Raw genomic sequence first — 7260 nt, forward strand, 5'->3', positions numbered from 1 at the left:
TCAAGCCCTATCTGGATTCATTTATTGTTGTATTCATTGATGACATCTTGATTTACTCCAGCAGTCAAGAGGAGCATGAGTAACATCTTTGGATTGTGCTTCAAACTTTGAAGAATAATCAGTTATGTGCCAAATTTTCAAAATGTGAATTCTGGTTAGACTCAGTTGCCTTTTTAGGGTATGTTGTATCAGCATAAGGCATAAAAGTGGATCCTAAGAAGATTGAGGCAGTTCAGAATTGGCCTAGACCTACTTCAGCTACAGAGATATGGAGTTTCTAGGTTTGGCAGGTTATTATCGCCAGTTCGTGGAAGGGTTTTCATCTATAGCAAGCCCATTGACCAAATTGACCTAGAAGGGTGCCCCATTCAGATGGTTAGATGAGTGTGAGTTGAGCTTTCAGAAGCTCAAGACCGCTTTGACTACGACGCCAGTGTTGGTATTACCCACAGGTTCAGGATCGTATATGGTGTAATATGATGCATCTCGCATTGGGCTTGGTGCAGTATTGATGCAAGATGGTAGGGTGATTGCATTTGTGCCGCGACAGTTGAAAGTACACGAGATGAATGATCATGTTCATGAATTAGAATTGGCAGCCATTGTCCATGCATTGAAGACTTGGAGGCATTACCTTTACGGTGTCTCGTGTGAGGTATTCACTGATCATCATAGCCTACAGTATCTGTTCAGGCAAAAAGATCTCCATTTGAGGCAGACAAGATGGTTAGAGTTGTTGAAAGACTATGATATCACCATTTTGTATCACTCCAAAAAGGCTAATGTGGTGGCCGATGCTTTGAGTAGAAAGGCTGTGAGTATGGGCAGTCTTGCGTATATTCTAGTTGGTGAGAAACCGTTAGCTGCTGATGTTCATACTTTTGCTAATTAGTTCGTGAGGTTAGATGTTTCAGAGCCCAGTCGGGTTCTACCTTGCACAGTCGCTCAGACTTCTTTATATGAGCGCATCAGAGAGCGGTAGTATGATGATCCTCATTTACTTGTCCTTAAGGACACGGTGGTAACAAACAGGTTGCTGTGGGGGAAGATGGAGTAATGCGGATGCAGGGTTGTATTTGTGTGCCTAATGTGGATGAGCTTCGTGAACTAATTCTGGAGGAGGCCCATAGTTCCCGGTATTCTATTCATTTAGGTACCGCCAAAATGTATCAAGATTTGTGGAAACATTATTGGTGAAGGAGAATGAAGAAGGATATAGTTGCATATGTAGCTTGGTGTTTAAATTGTCAGCAAGTTAAGTACGAGCATCAAAGACCTGGTGGTTTACTTCAGAAGTTGGAAATTCTTGAGTGAAAGTGGGAGCGTATCACTATGGATTTTGTTATTGGGCTTCCACGGACTCAGAGAAAGTTCAACGCAGTATGGGTCATTATGGGCAGGTTGAGCAAGTTAGCACATTTCATTCCAGTGTCAAATACCTATTCTTCTGAGCGGTTAGCTGAAATTTACATTTGTGAGATTGTCCGCCTTCACGGTGTGCCCGTGTCTATTATTTCAGATCGAGGTACGCAGTTTACCTCACACTTCTGGAGGGTTGTACAACGTGAGTTAGGCACGCGGGTTGAGTTGAGTACAACATTTCATCCACAGACAGACGGACAGTCAGAATGCACTATTCAGATATTGGAAGATATGCTTCACGCTTGTGTTATAGACTTTAGAGGTTCTTGGGATCAGTTTTTGCAACTTGCGGAGTTTTCCTATAATAACAGTTACCAGTCAAGCATTATACGGGAGGCAATGTCGCTCGCCAGTTGGCTGGTTTGAACCGAGAGAGGCTCAGTTATTGGGTACCGATTTAGTACAGGATGCCTTGGATAAGGTCAAGATTATTCAGGATCGACTTTGCACAGCTTAGACTAGGCAAAAGAGTTATGCGGACCATAAGGTTCGTGACGTTCCATTCATGGCAGGAGAAAGAGTATTGCTCCGAGTTTCACCTATGAAAGGTGTAATGAGATTCAGAAAGAAGGGCAAGTTCAGCCCTAAGTATATCAGACCCTTTAAAATTCTTGAAAGAGTGGGTGAAGTAGCCTACAGGCTTGCACTACCATGTAGTTTATCAGCAGTTCATCTGGTGTTCCATGTGTCTATGATCCAAAAATATCATGATGATCTGTCCCATGTATTAGATTTCAGCTCAGTTCAATTGGACAAAGATTTGACTTATGAAGAAGAGCTGGTAGCTATTCTAGCCCGCCAGGTCTGACAGTTGAGATCTAAGAGTTCTCCTTCAGTTCGGGTGCAATGGAGAGGTCAGCCGATAGAAGCATCTACCTGGGAGTCCGAGTCGGACATGCGGAGTAAATATCCACACTTTTTCACCAGCTTAGGTACTTTTCTAATTCCGTTCGAGGATGAACATTTCTTTTATAGGTGGAGAATGTGATGAACCAAAAATTTCATCTTTAATTTAAACATTCATTTCTGTGTTTTATGAAAATGTTGGGAGCTTACCTGCTATGAGTTACGTATCACCTAAATAGTTGAGGTTAATGTTGTTCCTTTTCTAGAAATATATTGCTTATGAGGCCACTGTTAGTATTGTTTTCATGTTATGTTGCGTTGATTGAATTATGTATATGTTGTTAGGATTGGTATCTGGGATTCTCTTGCAGGTAGATAGGCCCAGTTACAAAGGAAACTCTGGCAAAATGTTTGGAAATTTTGGGAGTTAGTAAAATTCGGGAAATTGAAATGTGCGAAAGAAGAGATAAGTTATGTTATGCGTTTGGGGGAGGATTCTACTTCTCATTTGAGGACTATCAACATGATGGATACCTATTGGATATGATAATAAGTGTACGAGGCATATTATAAGTGATATGGGGTCTAACGAAGCCTCCCAAATCTCTCAAGCCTTCTCTGCTCATCATAAGCCATAACGGAGACTACCGTGGCTTGAGCAGCTATAACCGGCTGGACTAGTGGTACCCCCAATATCCGAAGTCCCTGCACTACCAGCTCTGGAGTATGGAAAATAGGGGTATGAGTACCTCCCCCGGCCTGAGAAGTGGCTAGTGCGGCCTGAGCCGAAACCACTTGAGCAAGGCCAGTGCAAACTGTCAATATCTGGGCCAAAGCCTCCTGAAGGCCTATAATCAGAATGGGCACAGCTGGTTCCTGAGCTGGTCATGTCGGCTTAGCTATGTCTGGAATCTGTTCTTGAGCTGGAGCAACTGGTGGTGCTGCTCCAACTGCTGTACGAGTTACACCTCGACCTCTACCTCGGCACCGGCCTCTACCACGGCTCCGGCCTCTCACGGTTCTAACTGATGGCACTGGTGGCTGACCGTCCGATCCGGTAGTACGTTTCCTCATCATCTGTGAGAGAATAGAATAACATAAATTTAGTTCCCAGAATCAACAAATTCCCATGACAGAGTACAAGAAAGTGAAATTTTCCTAAGGGTTCGGCAACCTCTTGAAGATAAGTACAGACGTCTTCGTACCGATCCGCAAGACTCTACTTAACCTGCTCATGACTCGTGAGACCTATGTAACCTAGGCTCTAATACCAACTTGTCACGACCCAAAATCTTACCTGTCGCGATGGTGCCTATATCAATACTAGGCAAGCCGACAACCTCAATAAAACATAATATCTTTTAAGTTTGAAAACATAATACTTGAATTCAATAGAAAGCCTCACAATTACAGATACAAAACACTCCCAAAATCCGATGTCATTGAGTTCATGAGAATCTAAATGAATACAAAGTCTGACAGATAAAACCACCATCTGAAAATATAGAACAATACAATAATTGAAAGGAAGAGAGATAAGGTCATTGGACACCAAGCAGCTACCTTGGTAGTCTCCAACTGGTAACACACTGAGGTAAATAATTCAGACAAGATCCATGCCCAAAGAAATTCATCACAAATATAAATAAGTAAGGCAAGTCCATACCCCGGGAAGTCCATCCCGTATATAAATCATCTACGCTCATTGTAGAGAGTGTAAACTCCGAAGGGGCTCCTTCAGCCCAAGCGTGATATAAAGTTGATATGGCCTGCTGCAAGCGGGCAACCCCGATCCATATAATGATAAAGCCTATAAGGCCTGCTGCAGTGGGCAGCCCTGTTTCATATAATAGTAATGTATATAAAGCCAATATGGCCTATAGCAGGCGGGAAACCCCGATCCCATAAATATCCTCACAATGGATGAACATGACTGAGTATGAAATGTACATTTTTAAACAATTAAATTCAATAGAAACATGACCATGTGGGTCCAAATATATCGGCACATAGCCTAATCATGATCTTCAATACGAGTCTCAGCTCAAGTTATAAAATATGAACGCCCATTCAATCACGAGTGTCACGACCCGGAATTCCCACCGTCGGGACCGTAATGTTAGAGAATTCATCAAGCCAATTCTTATACATTTCAGTAAATAACAGCCTCAATATATACACTACTACCCGGATCTGGAGTCACAATTCACGAACTTCTAGGATTTTACTACAAGTAAAAGTCTAAAAGAAATACAACTGTTTGAACGAAAGAAAGAGTAAAAACAAAACTGAAAAGATAGACGAGGACTTCAAGGTATGCGAACACCAACAGATCTACCTTGAGTCTCCGATGAACCAGTCCGAGCTGCTACGCCTCTCGATCAGCTGGGACCAATACCAAAATCTGTACAGGAAGTGCAGTGTGCAGTATCAGTACAACCAGCCCCATGTACTGGTAAGTGTCGAGCCTAACCTCGACGAAGTAGTGACGAGTCTATGACAAGACACCCACATAACAAACCTATGCAGTTAACAATATATGTACAAGAAAACAACAATAGCAGCTAAACATGTACTATTGGGAGGGGAACATGCTAAAGGGGCACAAGGTATAGGAGATACAGCAGAAATGATAACCAGAACAGTCGACATGCTTTTAGCCAGTGAAAAACAACTAAACACAATGAAAATAATTGTACGGCATCACCCTTCATGCTTTTACTCTCAGCCTCACAATATAAATCAATAGATACGACACGGCATCACCCCTCGTGCATCAACTCTCAGAATATGGCACGGCATTACCCTTCGCGCATTAACGCTCATAATATGGAACGGCATCACCCTTCGTGTATTAACACACAAAATATGACACGGCATCACCCTCCGTACATTAACACTCACAATATGGTACGACATCACCCTTTGTGCATTAACACTAACAATATGGCACGACATCACCCTTCGTGCATTAACAGTCTCCCTTACCATAATGCAATGAACATATAACAACATGGAGATAGAATAACAAGTACAAGCCTTACTTCACCATTTGGTTCCACAATATCAACCTCAACTTCGGAATCAATACTCAATTATCACCAGAAGATACATAAACATGATAAGAACGATCAATTTAACAATACTAGTCTAAGCATGGATAACATGAACAAAGGAAGCTATAATTGCAAGAAACCAAGCCTCGCTCACATGCTTTAACCCGACTACAATGCATAATTACTTTTCACCTCACATATATGTTGTTTCCCAACATTTAAACATGTAGCAATTAGACAAACAAGTCATATTCCCTCAAGTCAAGGTTAGACACAACACTTACCTTGCTCCAAAGGCCACCTAAAGCTCAATTATCGCTTTTCCTCTAGAATCCACCTCCAAACCAATCGTATCTATTCACAAATGTCTCAATAATATAAAATATTATTAAAGAAATCAATTACATTGCATAAATTTAGATTCCCCAAACTTTCCCCCAAAAATTTAAAAATCGACCCCAGGCCCGCTTGATCAAAACTCGAGGTTTGGACCAAAATCCATTTACCCATTCACCCCCGAGCCTGATTGTATAATTTATTTTGAAATACGACCTCAATTCGAGGTCTAAATTCCAATTATGCAAAAATCACTAATTCTACCCAAACCCCCTATTTCCACCATGAAAATCCTATATTTTAGGTTGAAAACTCATGAAATGTAATGGGTAATTGAAAGAAAGTAGGTTAGAATCACTCACCAACATTTTGGGGAACAAAATCTTTTAAGAAAATTGCCTCTAGGTCTTCTAAATTTGAAATGTTTGAAAGAATGGCAAAATCCCGTAATTGGGACTGTTTTAAGTCATTGGCGTCAGGTGTTCATCACGTTCACGTGAAACCTCACGCGTTCGCGAAGAGCATGGCCCAACTGGCTAATGCGATTGAGATTAACTCCACGCGTTCGCAAAGGTCTAGCCCGCCTCACCTCCGCGTTCGCGTAGAGTTACCTAAACTCCCCTGTTCCGTCTATCTAACGCTACGTGTTCACGTGTGGCTGGTCATGTTCGCATAGAGCAGGCTCCCCCAATGTTCCGCGTTCGCGACCATAGTTTCGCGTTCGCGTATAAAAAAATCTCCCCCAGCCCATTTTACCCTTCATGATCGCGGGAGTATATTCGCGACCACAAAAAAGGAAATACCAGAAACCAGCATAAGTGAAAAACCAGCAAACTTTCTAAGTTCAAATCATCCCGTAACCTATCCGAAACTCACCCGAGCCCTTGGGGATCTAAACCAGAAAGTGCACACAAGTCCAAAAATATCATACGAACTTGCTCTCGCGATCAAATCGCCAAAATAACACCTAGAACTACGAATTATACACTAAATCAAATGAAATTTTCAAGAAAACTTTAAAACTTCTATTTTCACAACCGAACGTCTGAATCACGTCAAATCAAATTCGTTTCTCACCAAATTCGATAGACAAGTCATAAATGTTATAGTGGACCTATACCGGGCTTCGAAACCAAAATACGGACCCGGTATCAATAAAACCAAACATCAGTAAATTCTTAAAATAATTAAGCTTTCAACTTTTAATTTTTCATCAAAATTCCATATCTCGAGCTAGGGACCTCGGAATTCGATTCTGGGCATACGTCTAGGTCCGAAATTATGATACGGACCTATCGGGACCGTCAAAATACGGATCCGGGTCCGTTTACTCAAAAAATTGACCAAAGTCAACTCAAATGGATTTCAAAGCAAAATTTCATATTATTCATAGTTTTTAACATAAACGCTTTACGGAAACACGCCCGGACCGCGCATGTAACTGGAGAAGGATAAAAATGAGATTTTTAAGGCTTCGGATCATAGAATTAGGTTTTAAAATATAGATGACCTATCGGGTCATAAAGACAAGTCTAACCATATAAATTTTACAAAATTCTGATATCAACTCGACCTCCAAATCATCAAATCTTATTTCCAA

This window comes from Nicotiana tomentosiformis, chromosome 1 (assembly GCF_000390325.3).
Source record: "Nicotiana tomentosiformis chromosome 1, ASM39032v3, whole genome shotgun sequence".
Taxonomy (NCBI): domain Eukaryota; kingdom Viridiplantae; phylum Streptophyta; class Magnoliopsida; order Solanales; family Solanaceae; genus Nicotiana; species Nicotiana tomentosiformis.